The following is a 26,985-nucleotide window of genomic DNA, read 5'->3' as shown; positions in this document are numbered from 1 at the left end:
AGCACCACCATCCTTCCTGACTCACAAGCCTGTAATCTTGGCGTTATCCCTGACTCTTCTGTCTCACTCAATCCACGTATTCAGAATCCTGTCAGTTCTCCACCTGCAGAACGTTGCTAAAATCCACCCTTTCCTCTCCATCCAAATTGCTACCATGTTAATCCAATCACTTATCTTATTCCATCTTGATTACCGTATCATCCTCCCAGCCTCCTGCCTCTAGTCTATACTTCACTCTGCTGCCCGGATCATTTTTCTACAAAAAAGTTCAGACCATGTTTCCCCACTCCTCAGGAACCTCCAATGGTGCCCGTCCACCTCTGCATCAAACAGAAACTCCTTACCATCAGCTTTAAAGCACTCAATTTCCTTTCCCCCTCCTATTTCAGCTTGCTTCTCTTCTACTTCAGCCTGCTCCTGTAGAGCTAACCTTCTCACTGTATCTCGATCTCGTCTGTCTCACTGCTGACTTCTCACCCACGTCCTGCTTCTGGACCGTAACACCCTCCCTCCTCATATCCGTCAATTACTCTCCCCGCTTCAGAGCCTTAGTGAAGGCACATCTCCTCCGAGAAGGCTTCCCTGATCAAGTCTTCTTTTCTTTTTCTTCACCTCCTTTCTGCACCGCCCTGACTTGCTCCCTTCAGTCATCTCCCCTCCACCCCCACAGCATTTATGTTCATATCTGAAATGTATTTATATTAATGTCTGTCTCCCCCTCTAGACTGTAAGCTCATTGTGGGCTGGGAATGTGTTATATTGTACTCCCAAGCGCCTAGTACAGTGCTCTGCATGCAGTAAATGCTCAAGAAATACAATTGACTGATTGATGAAGGGGGGAGGGAGTTCCAAACAGGAGGGAGGGCGTGAACAAGAAGAGGCTGAGAGCGAGACAGATGAGAGGCACGGTAAGTAGGTTGGTGTTAGAGAAGCGAAGTGTCGGGGTGGGTTGTGGTGGGAGAGAGCACTGGGCTGAGCGCCAGAGGTTTCTGTCATTGCTTCTATAAATGACTAGGGACAGGCTGTTTCACCTCTCTGCCTCAGTTACCTCATGGTGATAATACTCCCAAACTCCCTCACACAAACAGTCAACAAAGTGAGTAATGAAGCAGCGTGGCCTAGTGGATACAGCACAGGCCTGGGAGTCAGAAGGACCTGGGTTCTGATATCAGCTCCACCACTTACCTGCCGTTTGACCTTGGGCAAGTCAATCGCTTCTCTGTTACCACATCTGTAAAATGGGGATGAAGGTTGTGAGTCTCGTGTGTCTAACCTGATTAGCTTGTATCTACAGCAGTGCCTAGCACGTATATGCACTTAACAAATACCATTTTTAAAAAAAAAAAAGGAGTACCTTATGTCCAGAGTACTGTTCTAGTGCTTGGGAGAGAACAGTAGAATTAGTAGACATGATTCCTGCACTCAGAGAGCTCACGATATATCAGAGAAAGCAAACATGAAAATGCTATGGGCTAGCAGTACTGTGAAATATTTTTTGGAACAAAATAATAATAATAATGTTGGTATTAAGCCTTAGTATGTGCAGAACACTGTTCTAAGCACTGGGGTAGATACATGGTAATCAGGTTGCCGACTGTTTGCCAATCTGCCAACCGACAGGTTGCCAGTCTGTTGCCGACTTGTTCATCCCAAGCGCTTAGTACAGTGCTCTGCACATAGTAAGCGCTCAATAAATACTATTGAATGAATGAATGAATGAAAGGTTGTCCCATGTGAGTCTCACAGTCTTAATCCCATTTTACGAGGTAACTGAGGCCCAGAGAAGTTAAGTGACTTGCCCACAGTCACACAGCTGACAAGTGGCAGAGTCAGGATTGGAACCCATGATCTCTGACTCCCAAGCCCGTGCTCTTTCCACTGAGCCACTCTGCTTCCCATAGATGTGATAGAAAGGGTTAGTGAAAATATACAATTTAAAATAATAGATCATATTTTTGTAAATTAAGATTGTGTTATTTACAAAGGATAGACAGGAAATGGGCAAAACAAGGACAGTAAAGTGAAAGTGTGTTTTAAGACACGTTTAAATTTGTAAACAAAAAAAAATAAATGTGATCCATCTTGCGTCGAAAGGATTGCTTTTTATTTAGAAAATGATTTTTGCCCTATTCTGCGTATGATAGGTTGACCAGGTGAAATATTCAGGGTAAAAAAAAAGTGTGGAAGAATGAAATAATTTTAATGTGCAAGGGAAATGAAAGCACTTCAGAAATTCAAGAAATTAATTATTGAATTAGCAGGTAAAGTTGCACGTTCTGGTTTCTCAGTCTCTCCCAGTTAACTTTGCTCCTACTGGAACTGCAGTTCTTTTCTCTTTCACACACTATCAAATACGGTGAGTATTGTCAACTCCACAAATGAAGTAGGCTGGAGGATTGATATCCTCCATTGATATCCTTGATTATCTCCATTAAAAGCGTTGCTCTCTGTGGCATTTATGAGCCTTCAGACTAAAACCCAGAACGGTTAGCATACCTGAGATTTCCCAGGGCCTGAAAGTTGATATCTGAAATTGGGAGTGGTCCCAAGGATGTCCGGACAGATGGTCACTCTGGGAGGAGTGGCCAAATCTGCCCAAAAACCCACCAGGGTGGGTGACCGTGTCCATGATCTCATCAGTCCCCACAAATACGTTCCTGTCTGAGCGTTTAGGAGTGCATGCTGCTGGCAGAAATGGAGAGGTGCTAAAGAGACAGATGTCTCCTGTTTCTTTCATTTTGTACCTCCCTCCTGCCTTATGTGGTGATCAGTCAATCAATCGATGGAATTAATTGAGCACTTGCTGTGTGCAGAGCCCCGTACTAAGCACTTGGGAGAGTGCTTGTTTCCTGCCCACAGCAAGCAGCCCATTTGTGTAGACATTTGATAACTCAGGATTAAGGAGAACTTGATTCGACTTCTACTTCTCTGGAGCTCCCAGCCGCTGAAGGCAAGGCTTCCCTTTTTCGTGTCAATCAATCATATTTATTGATTGCTTACTGTGTGTAGAGCACTGAACTAAGTGCTAGGGAGACTACTCTTCATTCACCGCTCTCCAGCTCACACTCTTTTCTCCTTTGCTCCTTGCTGCCCCTTGTTGTGAACTTTCCCACCTCCAGACCCTTTGCTGACATCTTCCCCCCACCCTGCATGGAACTTCCACCCCATCACACCCACCAGAACAAAACCTTATTCGTCTTCAATGCTTCAGACTGTCGGCTACATCTCCCCAGCCTCCTCTGAAGGCTGACCTTCCTCTCCTTCAGGAGGCTTTTGCCTCCCAAACAGGGAGGAGACTACATGTTTGATTTAAAACTCAGTTGTGTGCCGTGCCCTGAATAGGGTGGTTGTAGTTTTATAGCTGTAACGTTGGAAGGGACTTCAGGCGAGCTCAGCACCTGGCTAACTGTCCAACTTCCAGGCGGAGGAATAACTAAACCACCAGGGCAGAGGGTTTATTGAAAGACTTAATCTTATATACCTGGAGATGGGGTCTCTTTGCTTTGACACGTTCCTTTGGGCAAAAGAGCTTGCAAAGGTGGGATGTTATAGCAGGGCAGAGAACTAAAGCACTGTATGTCTGCTTTGGCATTTTGCATTTGAACAGCTGAGTTGGGGGGTTGGGGGAAATGAGGGCAGGAAGGGTGTCCCCTTGACGCCTCTCACTGTGTCACTTGATGTCTCTCTGCTGTTGTGGGTTTCGGCCTGACCTTTAGCGTTGTTCTGACATCATCGCTTGTGGTTGGATGCATTTCCTATTTAAGAAAAATGACCATCGCTGTTCCTGTTCTGAGACTTCTGAAAAAAAAATCATCAGTAGCTTCCTCTGCTGTACATATTGTATGTCAGTAGGGACTGTATACCCTGTTATCTGTCTAATCCACTTCTTTCTCAAATGTAATGTCTGTCTCCCCCGCTGGACTGTAAGCTTGTTGTGGGTAGGGACCATCTCTACCCACACATGTTACATTGTACTCTCCCAAGCGTTTTGTACAGTGCTCTTCACACAATAAGCGCTCAATAAGTACGATTGATAGTGTCAGTCTGTCTCCTCCAGGAACCTTTCCTCCAGTAACTGTTCCCATTCTCTAGTCTATCTGCACAATCCTGGAGCCCTGCAGTTGTATATTCATTCTCATATTTATTGCATCTACATATGTCGAATGTCTTCTGTGGTTATCCTGTCTCGCAGCAGGACTCTGAGATCCTTGAGGGGAATGACAGCATCTCTCCTTTAATATGGACCCCTATTCCTAGAATGGGGCTGTACCCCCTCGGGGTGCTTGTAAAGACTTGTTTGGCAGTGGGAGGCACACCCAGGAGAGATCTTGGCTGAGGCTTCATCAGACACCTCTGACAATCCTTGAGGAAGGCACATGTAGGAGCATGCCCCGCCTGAACTCTTTAGCAGAAATCCTGCGGGCAATTCCCAATCTGCCTCCAAGCAGAACTTGTGCCAGTGTCTCTGGTAGTTCTCTACTCTGGACTTCTGTCTCCCCCTTTAGACTGGAAGCTTGTTGTGGGCAGGGAATTTGTCTACCAACTTGGTTGTATTATACTCTCCCAAGTGCTCAGTACAGTGTTCTGCACACAACAAACGCTCAATAAATACCAATGATTGATTTCCTGTTTCTTTCTGAGGGACTGAGATGGGACAGGGAGCCGTACCAGATGGAGAAGATAACCCCTGTGGCTTGCCCGTTGTCACCTGAGTATTTGGTTTCTGTATCAGTCCAGTGCTGGGCTTGTGGATTGTGGGTTGCATTGGTGTTCATGCTGCTACTGGTTCTATAAACTACTTTGGCTCATAGATTTAATGGGTGGCTCAGATCTACTCCTCCCGGTTCCATCGATCGGTGATATTTATTGAGCACCTACAGCGTGAAGTGAGCACCTACAGCGTGAAGAGCACTCTACTAAGCATTCGGGAGAGTACAGTGCACCAGTGTTGGTAGACACATTCCCCGCCCACGAGGAGCTTCCAGTCTAGGGGTGATGCAGACAGTAATGTAAATGAAGAAATTAATTACGAAAACCAAAATGTTAATGGTTTCCAGAGAAAGGGAATGCCTAACTTTTCTGGGTAAAGCGTCTTACAACAGCTTTAAGGAGGGAGTTAGGAACCTTTCTTATAGCAATTCTTGACCACTGAATGTGTGTCATTTAACCTGGCACTCATTGGAAAAGGAGACCGGCCCTTTGTCACCACACAGCATCCAGTCATGGACCTGAAGGATGGACTTGAAGAGGCCTGATTTTAAGTCCATTCTCTTCTCTTCTGCCTCTGTCCTTCTCCTCTTCCTCCTCCTCCTCCTCCTCCTCCTCCTTCTCTCTCTCTCTCTCTCGCGCGCGCGTGCGCGTGCGCTCACCATCTCACTCTCTTTCTCTTTCCCTTCCTTCCTCCCTATCGTTACTTGCACTTGTTCTTTTCAAATTGAGAGGTGATGGATTTACAGGGGACATAGAGGGAAGGGAGTCCTGTTGGTTGTCTGACCCTTTGTATAGAGAGAGAGGGTGAGGCCCTGTGGGTGGTGGGGGAGCGGTGGATTCTTTCTGGATCAGGAGATGATCTGCTGCCGATGTCCCGTCTGGTTACGTGAGGGGGCTGTGCAGGGGGCCGGCTGGAGGGAGCCCATAGGGCCTTGATTCCCCTATCTAGGTTTCCCTTCCCTTTATGGGACATGTAAACTGCACGGGGAGGCCGTGCCTTTCCCAGGCTCTCTGCGCTTTCCTGACCTCATCATTTCCCTCTTCCCTGTTTTGAGATGGGGGAGGAGATGAGGGGGGCTGGGGACAGGTGAGCAATCCTTGCCAGAGGGAACTCCTGGGCGTTGGGTGGTGCTTGGGGTTTAAGTCACTAAATGATCATGACTTCTTCCCCACTCCTTTTGGGTTGCTCTTAGCCTTTGAAATTCCTTCAGAGGAGAAACAAGTTGGCGCTTGATGCCTGTTCTGCGGCTCTGCTGTTGGGGTTTTGCCTAACGACCACCTTGAGGCCTATTGGAGAGGAAGGGCTCCCTTTATGAATCAGCATTGGATTGAAGGCTGGTAGTTGGGTGACTTTGGCACCCATCTGAAAATTAGTTTCTTATGGCAGAAAGGCTTTTGAATATCCTTGTCATCTGCCTGTCTGTCTGTCTCTGTCTGCTGGTTTCTTTTTTTTTTTCCTCATCTGCCTTCCTGCTTTTAGTGCCACGAACTGATTCTAGCCCCCTCTTTGATTTGGTGGTTCAGGTCTGGAAGCGTTTGCTTTCAACCGATGTCTGTAAAATGAAGTTCCTTTTGATCGAAAATAATTTTTCTTTGTTGTTCAAAATCTCAGTTGAGCCCCTTTTCGCGTGTGGCATTTTATTATTTATTCAGCATTTACTTCATGCAACAGCACTGGGCAGAGCTCTGGGAAAAGGCGGAGTCTACAGGGAACTGACTACAAAGGAGCCCAAAATCGGTCTCTTGAGTTTATTATAAATGTATAAGCTTACGGGTTTTCCTGTTTTGTTTTTTTTAAGTCACGCATAACTCAACATGACTGTCTCCCCTGTTAGAATGTAAGCTCCTGAGGGCAGGGATCATGTCAACTTACTCTTGTACTCTCCCAAGAGTTTGTACAATAATAATAATAATGTTAGTATTTGTTAAGCTTCTACTATGTGCAGAGCACTGTTCTAAGCACTGGGGTAGATACAGGGTAATCAGGTTGTCCCACGTGAGGCTCACAGTCTTAATCCCCATTTTACATATGAGGTAACTGAGGCCCAGAGAAGTGAGGTGACTTGCCCACAGTCACACAGCTGCCAAGTGGCAGAGCCAGGATTCGAACCCATGACCTCTGACTCCCAAGCCCGGGCTCTTTCCACTGAGCCACGCTGCTTCTCTACTGTACACAGTAAACAACTCACTAAATACTATTGAGTGAAATCATTTTAGTAAAGTATTTAGCTTGGCTGCGGGCAAAGGGATAAGCGTACTTAACGGATTGATGAGCAAAAGGGGAATCCCAAGGAGTTGGATGCTGAGGGGCAAGGAATGCCCCAAGTGTGGAATGTGGCCTGAAAGAGGACAGGACCCGGGCCAGGATGGATAAGTTGGAAGAACAGAAGGAGAGCCTGGATCCAAGGGGACGTTTGCCTATGAGGAATAGAAATGGTGGGAGGGACAGAGAAGGGGAGCAAGGTATAGTCCAGAGTGATCAGCTGAAAGACTTTGACTGTGAGCAGCTAAAGCTTTGATCCTTGTGACTGAATGATGTGGGAGAACCCCAACCATGTCAACGTCCTTGCTTCCAGTGAGCTCACAGCCAAAGCCTTAGCCAGCAAAAGATCCTGAGAAAGTCGCAGAGGAAAAACCTCACACACAGTGGCCGACAGGTCAGCCATTGGTTTCACACTGAGGAAACCAGGTGTTACTAGACTGATGGCTTGCCTTTTGGAATTGTTTAACTTTCTCTCCTTTCACTCTTTGCTTTGTTCCCTCCCAATTTTTAAGTAGAGTCTTTCTGCGATTCATAGATCCTATTAATCCTTACGGAAGACAGTTGCCTTCTGGAATAAACTGCTTCATAAGTTTTGGGCAGAATGGATCAGCAAAGCAGAAGCCATCCATCACTTCCTTCAGAAGCAGACTAAAGCCCACCTCCTCCAATCAATCATATTTACTGATGGCTTACAGTGTGCAGAGCACTGTACTAAGCGTTTGGGAGAGTCCAGTACCTCAGAGTTGGCAGACATGAACCCTGCCCACAATGAGACTACAACCTAGAGGGGGAGACAGATATTCCTATAAATAATTTCTATATCATTCCTTCATTCATTTATTCAGTTGTATTTATTGAGCGCTCACTGTGTGCAGAGTACTGTACTAAGTGCTTGAGAAGTAACTTCTTTCCCTGCTACTGCTGTTGCTGTTGCTGCAAGGACAGAAGAGGCTAGGAAAAAGCCAAATAATAATAATTGTGGTATTTATTAAGTGCTTATTATGTGCCAGTCACTGTACTAAGCACTAGGGTGATTACAAGAAAATCAGGCTGGACACAGTCCCTGTCCCACATGGGACTCACAATCTCCATCCCCATTTTCCAGATGAGGTAGCCGAGGCACAGAGAAGTTAAGTGATTTGCCCAAGACACCCAGCAGACAAGGGGCAGAGTTGGGATTGAAAACCACATCCTTCTGACTCCCAGCCCTGTGCTTCGAGCCAGTCTTGTTTTGTTGTGTTCTGCTTTGCTCTGTTGTCTGTCTCCCCCGTTTAGACCGTGAGCCCATCATTGGGCAGGGATTGTCTCTATCTGTTGCCGAATTGTGCATTCCAAGAGCTTAGTATGGTGCTGTGCACATAGTAAGCGCTCAATAAATACTATTGAATGAATGAATGAACTAGGCCACGCTCCTTCTCGTGGCAAGTGAGTGGCATGTACCCCTGAAGCACTTTGATACTCAGCCCAGCCCCACAGCACTTACAGAAAAGTCCTCATTCTCTCCGTTTTCCCCAGCTGTGATTTATTTTAATGTCTGTCTCTTCTAGAAGGCTATAAGATCCCGGAGGGCAGGGATCGGGTCTTCCAAGTCTCTGTATTTTTCTCTCCCAAGTCTCTTGTATTTTCCTCTCCCGATCTCCAAGTGCAGTGCTCTCTATACAGTAAGCACTCAATAAATACCATGAATTGATTGATCGGTTGATGGATTGGCATCGCCTTGCTACCTGACCCCAACCCGCTGCCCCATGGAGCAGCAGGTTTCTGGAGCCCCAGTCTCCGGGACAAGCAGGAAAGGCGGGGCCCTTGGGTTCCAGGGCTCAGGGCTGACTAAGTCCCGCCAGGCAGGGCGGGAGGGTTGGGGTGCGGACCCGGTGGGGAAGCGAAGGGCGGGGCAGGCATGACTTGCCTCCCAGTCCTGCACCATGTCGGTCAGGGGTGGGAAGAGATTTAAGGGAGGAACTTGGACTCGTTAAGCCTCTTTTCCCTTACCCCCGACCCAACGGGGACCCGCACTGGGCTAGGGAAGCTATGGCTGAGGACCCTCTTACAGCATAGTGAGGGACTGAGAAAACTTGCTTTGGGGCTAAGTTTTTCCACCCCAATCCGTTGCCCAATCGTTCAGAACCCAGGAGTGGAACTCTAAGTCCCTCTCCCTTTCTCTGCCGTTTGCCTTCTCACTATCCTTCTGAGTATCCAGTGTGTCCGATTCCAGAATCTGGCCTTGTTGTCACTCCAAAAGCAGTTGTCAGCTAGTGCCATTCATTTTCTTTTTTGTTTGTTCATTTGACCTTTTGTGTGCAGGCATGAGTCTAAGTGGGGGCCATTTCCCTGCCAGAAGGGAATTTTCATAAAATAATGTAGTTCGAGAGAAGGGCAGTGGGACCAGTGAATAGAGCCGAACTGAAAGTCTGGAAACTTAGAACCCATTCCTGGCTCTGCTGCAGCCTTGCACTGAGTCCTGGGGCAAGTGAAAGAGCAGAAAATCCTGTGGGGTACAGGTCTGTCTAGGGGAAACAGAGTTGGACTGAGGGTTCAAAAACTTGGGTCCTAATCACAGCTCTGTCACTGACCTGCTTTGTGGTCTTGATCAAATTGCTTTATCATCCCGGTCCTCACTTGGTTCGTATGTGAAATGGGGATGGTTATCTCAGTCCTGTCTGATCTCCCTGAAATATGAAAACAAATGAGATACTGATTCAAAAGCGCTGTAGCAATTCAGTGTATTTTATCAGTTATGACATTTTGTTGGGCTGTGGTTTGAATTCTTTCTCTCAAGGCATTCAACAAATCCAAGTAATTATAGTCCAATTTAATTGGAGCTCTTCAATCCATTCTTCTCCAATAAATATCTGCTGTTCAGTGTCTTTGAGTGTGACCTGCTGTAGAGTAGTTGTATTGTCCCATTTTGGGTATGTGTGTGTAAGATGGAGAGGAGACGTAAGAATTTGGAGGGTAGAGGGTGTTGTGTTATTTTGTTGCATTTTGTAGCATAGATTACTTAAATGGTATGTAAAAGATAGCAGTTAACATTTATATAGGACACCCCCCCGCCCCACCACACACACCCAAGCAGTATTTTGTTTTCGGTTTTATGCCTGTATGGTTAATTAACAACGTTTCAGTGACAACAGATGATGGTGGTGCTCAGGGGAAGCAAACCGAAAACCCTTGAAATCACCAGCAGTGAGATCAATATGGGAACAAATCCATATGGGAAAAAAGGCTCTTCTTTTTGAATCCCTGGAATAGGGTACCAAAGCTTGAAATTAATACAAGCAAAGCGTTTGACGTTTTCCTTCTAATAACAAAAGATTCTTTCATTATGCCATCCTGTCACTTTTCATCATTGTCAGTTATTTTCCTTTGTAGAATTTGTTCTTTGAGGTGGTATCGGCCCAACATGTGAAGAGCAAGGGCACTTGCCAAATGTTAAGTGATTGTAGGTGATGGGTGTGCGATGGGTTTGGAGGCAAAAACCAGAGCAGAGATTGTGTCAAACCAGCGGTCTCTCTGAACAGGTGTATGTTGTGATCTAATTCATTCATTCATTCAGTCGTATTTATTGAGCGCTTACTGTGTGCAGAGGTGCTGGGTCTGTAGTACTAGCAGCAATCTTACTTAAACTTGGTGGTTACGGAATTCTATGAATTATTATTATCTTAGAACCCATCTCAAAACAACAACAAAGCAAAACAAGTAGACAGGCATTAACAGCATCAATATAAATAAATAGAATTACATGTATATACACATCATTAATAAAATCAGTAGAAGAATAAATATGTACATATATACACAAGTGCTGTGGGGCGGGGAGTAGGGGCGATGGGGAGGGGAGGAGGAGCAGAGGAAATGGGGGAGCTAAGTTCAGGAAGGCCTCCTGGAGGAGGAGGAGGAGGAGAGCTTTCAGTAGGGCTTTGTGTGAACACACACCTGCCTGAGTGACCCTCAAGGGAAATTAACCCCTTCCTCCCTAAAACTCACCACAAAGGGCAGCCATTTTGTGCTTCCTGTGTGGCCGGAACTGAGGGTCCCACATTGGCCTTTTCAGCCACAAATGCCCTCAGGCGAATTTCACCATCAGTGATTTTGCCTTTGAATATGAAGGGCAACCGGACATGTGAGTAACTTAGTGAGTGGTCAGGTGAGTTTCCTTCATTTATCTGTGGTGTCTCTTGAGAGAAAGTCAGCAGGAGGAAGAAATTATGAAGACTAGTAAACTTCAGGAAATTATTATTATTATTAGTAATGATAATGGTATTTATTAAGTGCTTACTGTGTGTTAAGCACTCATCTTAAGTGCTGGGGTAGATTCAAGTTAATCAGGCTGGACACAGTTCCTGACCCACATGTAACTTGCAATCTAAAATAATCCCCATTTTATAGTTGAGGAAACTGAAGCACAGAGAAGTTAAGTGACTGGCCCGAGGCCATACAGGAGGGAAGTGGTGGAGCTGGGATTAGAACCCAGGTCCTCTGACTCCCAGGCCCGGGCTTATTCTCTCCCTACTCCAGGCAATACTTCAGTCTGCTGCCTGGATCATTTTTCTCAAAAAAAAAAAGGTTTAGTCCACATCTCCCCACTCCTCAAGAACCTCCAGTGGTTGCCCATCCACTTCCATATCAAACAGAAAGTCCTTACCTGAGTCAGTCGTATTTATTGAGCACTTACTATGTGCAGAACACTGTACTGAGCGCTTGGGAGAATACAGTATAGCAATAAACAGACACATTTCCTGCTCACAGCGAGCTTACAGCCTAGACTTTAAAGCATTAATCAGCTTGCCCCCTCACATCTTGCTCATTTCCTACAACCCAGCCTGCCCGCTTCACTCTTCCAACTTCAACCTATTCACCATACCTCGAGCTCGTCTATCCCTTCATTGACCTCTTGCCCACATCTTCCCTTTGGCCTAGAACTCTCCCTCCCCCTCCATATATGACGGACCCTCTCCACTTTCCCCACCTCTAGCAAGAAATTTATAAAACAAGTGTATAGCGTTAACCAGAAAGCATACAGCTTTAAATAAAAAGTGTCCTTGGGTTATATGTGTGTCTGCTTTTAAAGGCCTTGGTGTGTTTGTGAATGTGAGTGTATACGTGTGTATCTACACTGATCCAAAAACATGTACTCAAGTAGTTGGGATAGGCCACTGAAACCATCTCAAAATAAAAATGTTTTCTCTAGATTTTTGCGAGTTTGCTACAGAGGAATTTTTATGGCTTTTTGCTTATCAGTGAGAAGTATGTCTAAATGCTTTGCCCACTGAGGCGGGTACCGTTCCATTTGAATCATAGAAATTCTAGATGGGATGAAAAAGAAGACATTCCATAGTGTTGGTATGGTGCAGATGGATTTTTGTTCAGAGTTGCTTCTGCCCTTATTTGGCACCCGGTTGGCACATTGAGGGGTTGCCGACTTGTTCATCCCAAGCGCTTAGTACAGTGTTCTGCACATAGTAAGCACTCAATAAATACTATTGAATGAATAGGCTTGTTGACGCTGTACTAGCTGGGGCAGTCAGAACTGCCTAAACAAAGCCAGTGATCCCATTAAAGCTCAACTGCGTTGATGGGAGCCAACTGCAGAGGAGCCATTCCCCAGGAATTTTCAGGTCAGAGTAGAAATCCAGCAAATTTCAACCAAGAATTTCTAGATTACCCCTCCTCTGCTTTCCTTTTTCACCTCTTCATAGTTTGAGTCCGGCTGTTCAGTATTCTCTTTCCACTCCCTCCCCCCACAACTGTTCCCTAAGCAAACTGTGTTTTCTCTCCGCTGTGATACCTCCAAGTCGACCTTGAACTGTAGACAGCCAAGCTTATCAGCTCCCAGTGGCCCCTTTGCTATGCATGACTTATATAAACAGTATGTATGGACTTATGCTTCTGAGCATTCCGTTTGTTCTTTCAGGGTGAGGGTCTGGTGGTAGGTGGAGCCTTTTTATGGTGGACATGGAGCAGGACCCACAAAAGACTTCCTATGATTCTTAAATCTCCCTACCTTATTAAGATCCCATCTTCTCCAAGTGGCCTTCCCTGACTAAGCTTTCATTTCCTCTACTCCCTCTCCCTTCTGCATCGCCCTTGTACTTGGATTTGTGTGCCCGTTATCCACCCCACCGACAGCACTTATGTATATCTCGTAGTTTATTTTAATGTCTGTCTCCCTCCCCGTTGTGGGCAGGGACCGTGTCTACCAACTCTTTATAGTACACCCCCAAGCACTTAATACAGTGGTCTGCATGTAGTAACTGCTCAATAAATACTGTTGATTGATTAGCTGTGACAGACTTGATTCTGTCACACCGCTACCTACCCCCTGCGTTTCCTCTCCGTTTCCATATCCAGATCCCCGATCCAGGGCCCGATGGACTTGATCCTTGGTTATCGCAGCCTCTGGCTTCCAGCACCAATACTTAATAAACTAGTCTATATACTGTTGGAAGGGTGATCATTCCCAGCCACTGCTATGACCTCATCACTGTGCTTCTGGGCCTCTCACCAGCTTCCAAGTCTCCTCCATTTGAAAACCAGGCTCTTCCTTATCCTCAGCTAAAAGACCCTCAATCAGACGGTTCCAATCTACCTAGCGCCCATGATTTCCCCCTCCTCCCCTACTCCAACCGTCCGCTCTCCCCTGGCAACCAGCTGACCAAATGCACTGGCCATTCGGCTCCTCCCAACTGTTGCCACAGCTTCACATAGACGAGGCTTCCTGGACTCAGTCTCCCTTCCCCGGCTTCCCCCCAAGCATCCCCCTTTCCCTCTTTCCAACCTGCCAACCAGAAACCTTCCCAACTGGGAAATGACGACTCTTCCCTCTCATTCCCTTTCCCAACTCAACTAAGAACCTACTCGTTCTCCTCTCTGCCCAGAAACGAGGAATGTTAAAAACTGTAAGCGTAATGGAAATAGCCAGCTATTTATCCTCGACCTTGGCTTTTCATTGTTATATAATAATGATGGTATTTGTTCAGCGCTTACTATGTGCCAAGCACTGTTCTACTCTCAGTTTGGGATACAGTTCTATGGGATAGATTCTTTTCTCTGCATACCTCTGTTGTTGTGGTCCAGGGGTAGACTGTTGGAAAGCAGGGCCCGTGCTTCTTTAACTTGTTCTCTGGGGCCTGGCACTTGAAGGTGGCTTTGGCCCAAGGTAGAGGTTCCAGGAGCTGTATCGCTGGGGCCGTGAGGTACGTCTTCTCTGTCTTCCGTTACTTTGCTTTATATGGTGTGAAGAGGGCACTTGGGATAATTGGATAATTTTTTTATGGTATCTGTTAAGCACTTACTATGTGCCGGGCACTGAAATAATAGTAATAATAATTGTGGTATTTATTAAGTGCTTACTTTGTGCCAGGTACTGAACTAAGTGCTGGGGTGGATACAAACAAATCAGGTTGGACACAGTCCTTGCCCCACCTGGGGCACTCGAGTTTCAATCCCCCTTTTACAAATGAGATAACTGAGACCCAGAGAAGTGAAGTGACTTGCCCAGTGTCACATAGCAGACAAGTGGCAGACCCAGAGTTACAGCCCATGACCTTCTGACTCCCAGGCCCATGCTCTATCCACTATGCCATGCTTCTTCTCTAAGTACTAAGTGCTGGGGTAGGTAAAAGATAATTGGGTTGAAGTCAATCTTTATCCTATACAGGACTCACATTCTAATCCCCAATTGACACATTTCCTTGTGAGTTCATAGAAGAATATTGGAAACACCTGCATCCCAGTTTGGACCCCCCGAACCTGTGTACCCCAGATTATATAACAACTTCTGTAAAGCGAGAGAGGCTCACTGCCTGCCACATGAAGCTGGAAGATTGGCTTATGCTTGTCATTTGAAGAGAAATGATATGAGAGACACTTCCCTCCTCTGCTTCCTGCTTTCTTTTTTGTTCTTTGTAATATGAATAATGTGAATACCCTAGCATCTTATTTAAAGTTATTTTTGCCTTGCCGAATCTCTGCTTCAAATCTGACTCAGACCTAATGCTGTCTCTTCGATGTTTCTTCAAGAAACTCATTTAATTCAGATTCAGCTTCACAGTGCTCAACGGCTTTAGAAGGTAGACATATTATTGGCCAGGAACGGTGTCTCTGTGGGTTGGGTGATATATTTCCAAATACGTTTCACATGTATTGTCGTATTTTAAAATTCCAAAAGAGGGGAGTAAGAAAGTGGGGAGATGTTATATATTAATTATGCTGTGGATAGAATTAAATTCTAGGATAGGAGTGCAGTGCAGATGTACAACAGAAAATCTGGTCTTCACCTGGTCAATTGGTTGGTATATCTTCTGCTAGTCACAAGGGGGGTGTCTGCTCACTGTAACTGCAGCATATGAAATGTGTAACAACATATGAAATCTGCCCCTTTTCTGGAATCTTGCATCTCATACTTTTACCTCAGGTGAGAGGACAGATGAGAATCCAGCTGGTTTTTCTACAGACCCAATAGTATTTATTGAGTATCCACTGGATGCAGTGCCCTGTGTACTAAGTGTTTGGAGAGTCCAAAGCGAGTGGCATGTTGGCTGCTCACAACACAATGAGTTTATAATCTTATGAGACCTAAAGAGAAGGAAATAATCAGTGGCCCTTAATCATTCCGTCTCATTTATTGAGTGATTACTGTGAGGACCTTACTAAATGTTTGGGAGAGTACAATACAATAGAGTTGGTAGACCTGTTCCTTGGTAACAAAAATCTTACAGCCTAGAGGGGAGATGGTCACTGAAATAAATTACAGATAGGGGAAGTGGCAGGGTAAAAAGAATGATACGTAACTGCTGTGGGGCTAATGCTGTGTTGAATATCAAGTGCTTAAAGGGTACAAATTCAAGTGCTTCGGTGATCCAGAAGGGAGAGGGAGTAGGGGAAATTGGCTTAGTTGGGGAAGGCATTATAGTTTTATTTAATTGCTTGCTTTTATTTTTTAATCACCTGTGCCTAATCTCTTATCTCTTTTGGCAATTTATAATAACAATAATAATTATTAAGCATTTACTATATGCCGAGGACTGAAAAAAGCAGTGGAGTAGATATAAATGGGTTGGAAGCAGTCCCTTGTCCCTCAAAAGGCTCACAGTTGACCTAGGAATGAGAACAGATTGAATCCCCATTTTATAACTTCTCTGTGCCTCAGTTACCTCATCTGTAAAATGGGGATTAAGACTGTGAGCCCCACGTGGGACAACCTGATTCCCTTGTGTCTACCCCAGCGCTTAGAACAGTGCTCTGCACATAGTAAGCGCTTAACAAATACCAACATTATTATTAAAACCCAGAGAAGTTGTCATAGAACAGGCAAAGTGGTGGGGCTGGGATTAGAACCCATCTCCTCTGACTCTAAGCCCCGTGCTTTCTACTATGCTGAATTACTTCTCTCAGAGTTGTGTCTGCTTGTGCCTGCATTTGAACTGTATGATCTTTGAAAGCAGGGACTCTGTCTTCAAGCCCCAGTACAAGACTGGACAAAGCAGGTGCTCAGTAAATATTGTTGAAGATTATATTTCACCTGCATCTTGAAAGTCGAAGATGAAGCTGAAATACTAACCAGATTGCGTACCGTGATCTCTGCAAATAGAAAGGTTATGAGGAATAACTCTGTTCACGTAAAAATAAATCAATAGAGTAATTGGTTATCTGAATTTCAAATGCTATCCAGGCAGAAAGCTAGGAAAAAGCCTGACGTCCTTTGTAGATTTTGAGGTTACAAAGTAATATTCATTTACTATGCTTGGGAGAGTACAATACAATAGAGCTTGTATGATGCTTTCACGTACATGAGCGCCCTCGTTCAAGTTGTCCTCCAGCTTTCCTTTATACTTTAGGATGAGGAAATGGTCAAATTCTTAAGGCTTTTCATTCCACGTGCCCGTTATGCCACCTCTGCAGTAATCCTTTTCGGACATAAATGATTCTCTATTTCCCTACAAAGTGTCTCTTGCTTTGAGTGAGAAGAGGTTTGAAGGTGGAAGGTGTTGGCCTTCCTCCAGGTAAGATTATCCCCTTTATGGGTGGGGGTTCTAGTTGTCCGAGAGCCCTGGACCCCTCCCCAACCTAGACCATATGCAAGACTGATCATTCACAGCTGCCCTGATCCCTCCGAGACCACTAAGAGCCCTGAGTGGTGAAAAGAGGTGGGCTAGTTTCTGGAGTGCTGAGATTTTAGATTGGGTTATTCACCCTAATTGCATAAGAATGACCTGCTTGCCCAGTATTCTTTCAGTGTGACTTTAGCATCTGCAGACTTTAGGACCAGTGCTAATTTGCAATGTCTTATATTCATTCAATAGTATTTATTGAGCGCTTACTATGTGCAGAGCACTGTACTAAGCACTTGGAATGAACAAGTCGGCAACAAATAGAGAGAGTCCCTGCCGTTTGACGGGCTTACGGTCTAATCGGGGGAGACGGACAGACAAGAACAATGGCAATAAATAGAGTCAAGGGGAAGAACATCTCGTAAAAACAATGGCAACTAAATAGAATCAAGGCGATGTACATTTCATTAACAACATAAATCAGTTTTCACCAACATTTATGTTGTGAAGTTATGTAGAAAATGTTAAGAAACCATGTCTTGCCATGTTTTCTCCCTGCTCCCCTTGGGAAATGACTCTGCATGATCTCTGCCTGTTTTTCTGGTTATTAAGTCCTTTCAGGTCACCTTTTTAGCATTTATCATAAGGTTTCTTATAAATTTGATGCCACTCTTTACTGCCTCATAGCTAAACTTCTCAGGTCAGTTTCCTTTGTTTGATGGTAATAATTTGTTTAGGTGCCCATTCCCATTTCTTACTTTTCATGGGTGGGAGCTTTCAGGGAGTCCTAGGTGGGAGCTGAGGTTGGGTCTGGAAGGGAAGAATTGGGGGTGGAAGCAGGCATTTTGAAATTTGCCTAAGTAACGTGCATACTATATACAAATTAGAATTAGGGTTTTTGTCATGATCAACATCTGTAGAAAGCTCATGGTGTGCTCAAAACCATCTTTCAAGCTTAATATATGAATATTACTTTGTAACCTAAAAATCTACGAAGGACGTCAGGCTTTTTCCTAGCTTTCTGCCTTGGATAGCGTTTGAAATTCAGATAACCAATTACTCTATTGATTTATTTGTACATGAACAGAGTTATTCCTCATAACCTTTTCTACTTGCAGAGATCACAGTACACAATCTGGTTAGTATTTCAGGCATTGCTTCAGAAGCACTGCTTCATTTTAGGAATGTTTATGATGTTCTTATCTCAACATTCCATGAGCAACAAACTTCCAAATTGCAGATGATAGTTTGGGGTGTTTTTTTTTTTTGTGTGTGTGTGTGTGTGTATGTGCACGTGTGTATTCTCATGTGTATTTGTCATCCTACAGCCAAAGGCAGTTACGTACATTTGCATAACGAAAAAACTAAGCTTTTGAAGATGTTTCCATCCTTTAGGTTTTTCAAAGCTCAAGACCAGTTGTAAAAGGGGGGACATTTAGGTGGAATTATATGTCAGTCAAACTTTCGAATGAGCAAAAGTTCCTTGACTTTTCTTCCTCAGATATTAAAACAAGGGGCCATGTAAATGCTTTCTTTTGGGCTTATGGTCAAACCAAGGGTTTCACAGATTTTTGGTTGGGGTAACTACTACCCACTATGCTCTGGCCTCTGATAATTCCTGAGTTACTTCAAGCATTTTTTTTTTTGACCAGTCTTATACCTTAGAGCATGTTGTAGGCTTTACCTGAAAGATCTGTCAGATCTGTGAGAACCATCAGAAGAAGTTCTCGAAGACTTTCTTTCATCATGCTGCTTGGTAAAAGTGGGAAAACTTGTTTTGACCAATGTTGAACGGGTAGGAGGGCAGGGTGCAGGACCTCTTTGCATCTGAAGCTCTTAGTTCAGTGCTCTGCACATGGTAAACGCTCAACAAGTTTCATTAAAAAGTGACGGCAGCAGAGGGCTGATTGGTAGCCAATAAGGCTACCAAGGCCAGCTTTGTTAGCTGCTATGATCAGTCTTTGTATACGTCAAGTCAGCCAGCTGTTTTTCAGGATTCCTGCTGGCCCGTTCCACCTTAGGTGATTCTCAGGTGTCTCTTCCATCAGAAACTGTCCCCACTCCTGGCTTTTGAAAAGGCTTCAGCTTGACTTGTCACTCACTCCCTCAGCACACTTAGAAGGATTTTCATTTATGTTAATGCCTAGAAGGGACCTCAAGAGGTCCTGTGGTCCAGCCTCCCGACTCCAGGAGCATGCCACATAAACATTAATCCTAATTTCAATGATTTCCACACATGGGGACCCTATGGCCTTCCTTGGCTGCCTGTTCTAGTGTTTATTTGCTCCAACACACAGGAAGTTCCCCCTTTGCATTTACAACGATCTCATTGTGATTTAGGCCCATTTCCTCTCGCTTAGTCATTTGTGGACATAGAGAACAACTGTTCAGCATCCTCTTCTCATATAAACCCTTATAAATATTTGAAGAGATATTCAATGTCCTCCCCACCTTCAGTCATTAGCTTTCTCTTCTCCAGGATAAAACTCCCGAATTTCTTTAGCTTTTCTTTATTAAGGACCTATTTGGGGGGAGCCTTTTCTTTTTTCTTCCCCTCAGAGACATATCTACTGCTAGCAACATTTGGTATACTGCTTAGGGTTGAATTTGGGGCTGTAGACCTCATATGGTGATTGTTCAGACTCCTCAGACTAAGCCAAACTGTGAAATAATAATAATAACGATTGTATTTTATTAAGCGCTTTCTTTGTGTGAGGCACTGTGCTAAGCACTGGGGGGGATACAAGCAAATTGGGTTGGGCACAGTTCCTGTCCCACCTGGGGCTCACACGGCCCCAGGCACGGAGAAGTGAAGTGACTTGCTCATGGTCATACAGCAGACAACTGGAAGAGCTGGGATTAGAACCCATAACCTTCTGAATCCTAGGCCCGTGCTCTATCCACTGGGCCAGGGTGGAGCTGCTGACTTGGGTTCAAATCCGCATCCTTTGACTGACTCAGGGATGAGGAAAGGACAAGGAAGGCTTACTTATAGGAAAAGTGAAACTAGGGATGAGATTCTGGGGACTCAGTCCTATGGCAGAGATAGGGCTTGGCCACGGAAATCATTCTGCAGAAACAAGTTTTGTACCCACAGTTTATTTTTGGACTCAGGATAGACATTCACAGGAGGCAGAAGTAACCCATTTCAGTCATTGGCACTGTACTAAGCGTACAGTAGAGTGTAGTTGATAAGACTAGATCCCTGCTCTGAAGGAGCATACGACCTAACAGAGGAGCTTGCAGAAAGGAAGTAGACTTTAGTCACTACCCAAGATGAAAAGGGAGAACCCTCAAAACAGTCAAAACTTGATAATCCAGAGCCTGATTATGCAGTCTGCAGATAAACCAGGCCCTTTGCTCTGATTAAAAAAACAACCCCCCCCCCCAAAAAAAAACAGGATGGGGGAATCTTTGCTAAATTCTTGCTGTTAAAAAAAGCAGCATAGCCTAGGGGAAAAAACATAATCTGGGGAGACAGGAGACTTGTGTTCTGGTCTAAGGTGTGTCACTTTTCTGCTGGGTGACTTAATGCTGGATGCTTCAGTTTCCTCATTTATAGAAATAGGGATAAGATACCTCTTCCCACTCCTTTTCCCTTAGGCTGTGAGCCCCAAACTACTTCTCTTATCTGTCTCAGTGCTTAGTAAGGTTATTTGCACACAATAAGCACTTAAATATTATTACTATTATGGTTATCATTATTATCTCTGTCTCCAGTTAGCAGGAGTAGTAAAAAGCTTACCTTTAAGGCCAGGAGCTCTTTTACGACTATTTTGTCTCGTGCATATGCCCAGAACTGCTTTAATCACTGGACAAATGTCCAGGTAGGGGGCCTCTCATCCCCACTCTACTTCTAATTGCACTAGTAATAACAGCTGTGATATTTAAGTGCTTACGATGTACTAAATACTGTACTAAGCACTAAGATAACTACAAGGTAATCAGTTGGGATACAGACGCTGTACTAATAAAGTCCTCAAAGAAGGCCAGTCCAAAGCGTAGCCACCTCTCTTATGGTCACTGCTCCAAGTGAAAAATAGCACCAATTGGTAAAGAACTGTGGGCATCTCTGTCCCGAGGGAGGGTGAGGAGGGGCGGACCTTGGTCTGGAAGCTTCCCTGGGCTTCCCCTGTCCCAGTCCCACTAGAATCTAAACCGGCCCCGAGCCTGTGTATGTGAAAACACTGGAGACATTCACTTTTCTTTGCTTTCTCCTTTAGTTGGCAACAGACTTGACTCCCTTTCAAATAACAACCAGTATGAAGAGAGCCGGAGAAATAAGCAGAACCAGTTGGCCTCGTCACCCGCTGCCCGTATCCCTTAAGGTAAGGCTGATGCAGCCCAGTCTTCAAATTTCACAATAGATCGGGCTGTTTTGCTAACAACCAAAAACCAAAATCAAAACACTTCCAAACCATCCCTTTCTTGACACTAGTTGGAAGAACAAGCATGTTTTTGGGAGGGGACAGGAGTCCTTGTCTGTTGAACTTCTAGAGACAAAGTGGATTCATTGTGGTTACCTTTACTAACCAGAATGGAACTTCAGTCACACATTCTCTAGACTAGAGCAACAAATTTTGGAAGGACAGCAAGTTTTTGAGAAAGAAATGACTAAAAAAACCTAAAACCTTTTATGTTATAATACGAAGTATCTGGACATTTTTTGTTTGCTGCTTGGTTCTTACAAAATGTATGAGCATATATGAACAATATAGTGCAAAATATCCCTGAATGATCTTGGGACCTTGGGAGCGGGTATGTGGTTGCATAGGCGAAACCAAAGAGAAAGATGGAAGGAATCTCTGTTTAAAAAAATAAAAGGGAAAGGGAAAACGATTAGCACGAAAGGCATATTGAGACATATTGAGATGGAAACATTTCCATCGATCTCTTAGGACATTATGCGACTTTACCCATTCCTTTGCTGAAAGGCATTGTGCTGCGTAAATTTTAAAGTCAATAATGTAATATACCAGAATATACAGCTGTTTAAATATTGATTTTTATAATAATTTTATAATTATCCTAGAGGTTCCTTCCCTTCTGTTCAGAAATTACCCTGCTGACATTAAGATTCTGTCCCTAAGTGTGTCAGATTGAGAATCACTTGTACAGTTTTTCTGGCTCCTTGACTTTTGGGATAAGCATTGCTCAGACTCCAATGATTATTCAATCATTGAGTCAATTAGTGTTATTGAATGCTTACTGTGTGGAGCACTGTATTAGGCCCTTGGGAGAGTACACTACAACTTCTTACTGCCAGCAGAACTTGTGCTGGAGTTGATTTTGCAGTAGTTTTCACTGAGCCATCAATCGATATTTATCATGCATTTATTGTGGGCAGAACACTGAGCTAAGAAATTAAGTGACTTGCCCACAGGTGTATAGCGGATAGGTAGCATCCTAGGGCCAGGACCTAGCTCCCTGACCACCAGGCTCATGCTCTCTGCACCAGGCCAAGCTATTTCTCTAATGGTTGCCCATTCTATTCCTCATAAAGCAGCTTGGCTCAGTGGAAAGAGCCTGGGCTTCGGAGTCAGAGGTCATGAGTTCGACTCCCGGCTCTGCCACTTGTCAGCTGTGTGACTGTGGGCGAGTCACTTCACTTCTCTGTGCCTCAGTTCCGTCTTCTGGAAAGTGGGGATTAAAAGTTTGTGAGCCCCACGTGGGACCACCTGATGACCCTGTATCTCCCCCAGCGCTTAGAACAGTGCTCGGCACCTAGTAAGCGCTTAACAAATACCAACATTATTATTATTATTACAAAGAAAAAACTCACTACCATTGGCTTTAAGGTGCATATTCAGCTCTCTCCTCCCTATTTATCCTTGCCCCCCTCGTAGTCCACCCCAGCTTGCCTGCTTTCTTCCACTCAAGTCAACCTACTCACTGTGCCTCGTTCTGTTCTCTCTCTCACTGCTGACCACATCCCCTCCTTTCTACCTGCAGCTGCCCATATATAGCTGGCAGGCTAATGCTCTCGCCCTCTTCAAGGCCTTTCTGAAGTTACATCTCTTCCAGGAGGTCTCCCCTGATTAATCGCTCATCTCCCCATCCCATTAACCCACCTGTTGCCCCTTGGACACTTCTATAGCCCCAAAGCATTGGGGTATTGACCCTCTCCCATTGAACTTACATGTCTTTTTGTTGTATCACTTCCCTCTATCTGTAATTTACTTTAGTGTGTGTCTCTCTGGGAGGGCGGGGAGCATATCTACTACTCTCTGCTTACTCTCTTATCCATGCTGTCTCTTGCCAGGGAGCTTCCTATCTAGCAGAGGAGAGAGACCCTGAAATTGCAGGTAGGAGGAAGTAATTAGAGCATGTAAGGTGGGTACGTAAGTGCTTTGGTTAGAGGGATTGTGAGCACCTCAGGTGCTTATGTGAACGAAAGTTTTGAAGTGGCAGTTGGAGGAGGTAAAGTAGGGAGATTCAAGCTTAATCAGGGAAGACTTCTTGGAGAACATGTGATTTTGGGATGATTTTGAAGGTAGAAAGAGCTGTGATCTGTCGGCCATGCTGGGGGCAGGACATGTTCCAGGTTGAGGTGGGGATGGGGGAGGCGAATGCCCATCCAGATCAATTTTCTAAAATAACAATCAATCCAATGCCCCCCTACTCCTCAAGAACCTTCAGTGGTTGCCCATCTACTTCTGCATCAAACAGAAACTCCTAAATCCCTAGACTTTAAAGCACTCAAATCACCTTGCCACCGCCTACCTGGCCTCGCTGATTTCCTACTACAACCCAGTATGTTCACGTCACTCTTTTAGCATCAGCCTACTCACTCTACCTTGATCTTGTCTATCTCACCTCCGACCCTTCGTCCACATTCTACCTCTTCCTTGGAACTCCCTTCTCCTTTCTAGCCAAAAGATGGGCATTCTTTCACCTTTAAAGCCTTCAAAGATCACATTTCCTCCAAGAGGCCTTCCTCCACTAAAGCCTCATTTCACCTACTGTCTTTCACTTGGATTTGTACTGCACAGCATAGCCTAGTGGGTAGAGCTCGGGCCCGGGAGTTAGAAGGACCTGGGTTCGAATCCCAGCTCTGCCACTGTTTGCTTGACCCTGGGCAAATCTTCACCTCTCTGTGCATCAGTTACCTCATCTGACCAATGGGGATTAAGACTGTCCAATCTGGTTTGCTTGTGTCCACCCCAGCACTTAATACAGTGCCTGGCACATGATAAGCGTTTAACAGATACCATCCACTGCACTTATGCAATTGATTTTAATGTCTTTCTCCCCCCAGACTGTAAGCTCCTTGTGGGCAGGGAATGTGTCTACCAACTCTATTGTGGTCTTTCAAATGCTTAATAGGGTGCTCTGAACACGGTAAGCACTCAGTAAATAAGGTTGATTGAAGTGAGGAAGAGGTGGCGATGGGAGAGATGAGACAGAGGCTTTGGGTAGGTTAGCTTTTAAAGGACATATAAACAGTTGGAGTACGAGCCACCCAGTTTATAATGTAAAAATTAGACCAAAATATGAAGAGCTTAAAAAACACACCCCAAGCTGAGAAAGGGCTTGGATTGATCAAATGAAAACTCAAGTTCTGGTTATAGGTTTTTGTGGTAAACATGTCCCACTCCCTCTTCAATCCTCTGTTTTCAAAAAGCAGCAGCTACAGCAGGCCCAGGACATATTAGGAGACAGACATATACACACGCACAATCAATCTCTCTTACTCTCTCTCTCCATCTCTCGGGTTCAACTACCCTCAATGGCAGTCTTGTGCCTCACCGCAATCCTTCGTGCCATAGCTCATACCTGTTTTGTCTTATGTTATTCTCTGTAGAGGTAGGTCCGATGTAACAGACAGGAAGGAGCAAAAACAGTTAAGTTTGGCAGATTTGGTCTAGGCTGCGGCAGGGCCCGGGATCTATCATTGTGAAACCTGCCCGCTTCCTTTGTTCACTTCTCCCACCCTGAAGTCACTTCCGTAGAGTGTCGTGGGATGGAGGTGGGAGGTACTGAAAATGGGAGCAGTGAAATGGATAGGAGTGTTTTTTCTCTTCTAGTTCTTTTTCTGCAGTAATGCTGTGGAATAGAGACTTCCACATGGTAAATTCCACAAACAACCTGAAACCTCACTGCAGCAATTTCAGGAAGAGCCAGTACTAGCTAAGGAAGTTTTTCATTAGTGGATTTTTCACTATCCAAAGTCCACGGCTACCTTTGGAATCTCTGCCTCTTCCTCTCCGATGAGATAACTCCCCTGGTTTGCACTGAATCCATTTCTCTGGGGGTGGCTTGATTTGTCTCAGAATTTAAGTTCTTTGTAAGAAGTTTTATAGAGCTGGTTGGGTTTGATTTGTTTATGAAGATACTGTTTATCTCCCCCCAGAGAGGAAATTGCTTCCACATATTTGTATACTGCAGCTTTCACCAGCAGCTTTTCAATTTTATCTCTGTTTCTTAAACGACATTTTTGGTCTCAACTCTGTTATCCAAATCCAGGGCATGCCCCGCTTCTTCTTTTTCTCTGTCTCCTCCCTTCTTCTCTCTTCCCCTTTGTCCTTTTTAATTTTTAATCGCCTTTTTATTCACACGGTGCCAAGTAAATTGTCCACTTTAACCAAGAGATGTGAAAGCAGTTCCCCTCATCCCCCCTGAGTAAAGCACATTTCTTCAGTAGTTATTCCCAAGGGTCCTGAAGCCGGTATGTGTGTGGCGGTCCGAACCCAACGCTTGATGCTAGTAGCCTCTGGTGACCTAGCCCGGATTGATTTCCTCCTTTGATGTTCATATTACTCTGCTCCTCTCTCACCCAACACTCCTAACCTGAGCCAAGTTCTAAACCTGCCAGCGTCATCAGGCTTTTCTCACTCATATGTAGACCATTTCTCAAGATCTACCTGTTTTAGTATAGGCAGTCATTTCATAAAGTCCCACTTTGCAAACAGGTGTGCAAGTTCTCTCTCTCTCTCTCGCTCACACACACACACACACACCTTAAACTTGATTGTCGGAGATACCCCTTCCTCCCACATGTCAAGTCGAGAAGCAGTGTGGTCTAGTGGATAGAGCATGGGCCTGGGAATCAGAAGGACCTGTCTTCTAATTCTAATTCTAATGCCACTTGTCTGCTGGGTGACCTTGGGCAAGTCACTTCACTTCTCTGGGTCTCAGTTATCTCATCTAGAAAATGGGGATTGAGATTGTGAGCCCTTTGTGGAACTTGGACTTCGTCCACCTGATTAGTTTGTGTCTACCCCAGTGCTTAGTACAGCGCTTATTAAGTACATAGTAAGCACTTAACAAATACCATTAAAAAGTAAGACAGATCCTTATTTGCTTGTACTTAGCATGAAATTTAAATATATTGACAGTGTGACGCTTAGAACCCCAGCACTTAGAACAGTGCTTTGCAAGAGTAAGCGCTTAACAAATGCCATCACTATTATTATTATTATTCATTCATGAGTATAGGGTAAGCAGAAGCAGCATGGTTCAGGGGAAGGAGCTCGAGCTTAGGAGTCAGAGTTCATGGTTTCTAATCCCAGCTCTGCCACCTGTCAGCTTTGGGCTGTGACTTTGGGCAAGTCATTTAACTTCTCGGTGCCTCAGTTACCTCATCTGTAAAATGGGGATTAAGACTGTGAGCCCCACGTGGGACAACCTGATCACCTTGTAGCTGCCCCAGCGCTTAGAATAGTGCTTGGCACATAGTAAGCACTTAACAAATACCAACATTATTATTATTAGAAGTCTTATTTTCCCATTATGATATTTATTAAGTACTTAGAATGGGCCCATCAACCAATCAGTGGTATTTATTGAGTACTTACAATGTGCGGCATACTGTACTAAGTTCTTGGGACAGTATAACAGAATTGGTAGACCCGGTCAGTGTTAGATGAGTGAAGTAAACCTGACGGGTCGTAGAAAGGTGGGAGGGGGCGAGCTGATTTGGGGGCTTTAAAGCTGATGGTAAGGAGTTTCTGTTTGATACAG

General features: G+C 44.7%; 1 protein-coding gene across 8 annotated transcripts in view; it reads left to right on the top strand.

The window, feature by feature from the left end:
• TRERF1 (transcriptional regulating factor 1) overlaps nt 1-26,985 on the top strand; it is a 200,339-nt gene that overhangs the window by 118,368 nt on the left and 54,986 nt on the right. For 7 of the 8 annotated variants that reach the window (XM_029047078.2, XM_029047086.2, XM_029047088.2 and 4 more), the window contains one exon: nt 21,246-21,350. The gene's annotated coding sequence lies outside the window, so the exon portion shown is untranslated. Of the gene's footprint in view, nt 1-21,245; nt 21,351-23,284; nt 23,328-26,985 lie in introns of all 8 variants that reach the window. The other variant, XM_029047085.2, reaches the window with a different exon arrangement.

This window comes from Ornithorhynchus anatinus, chromosome 19 (genome assembly GCF_004115215.2).
Source record: "Ornithorhynchus anatinus isolate Pmale09 chromosome 19, mOrnAna1.pri.v4, whole genome shotgun sequence".
In the NCBI taxonomy this organism is placed as follows: domain Eukaryota; kingdom Metazoa; phylum Chordata; class Mammalia; order Monotremata; family Ornithorhynchidae; genus Ornithorhynchus; species Ornithorhynchus anatinus.
This window is presented reverse-complemented; position numbering and strand designations above follow the sequence as displayed.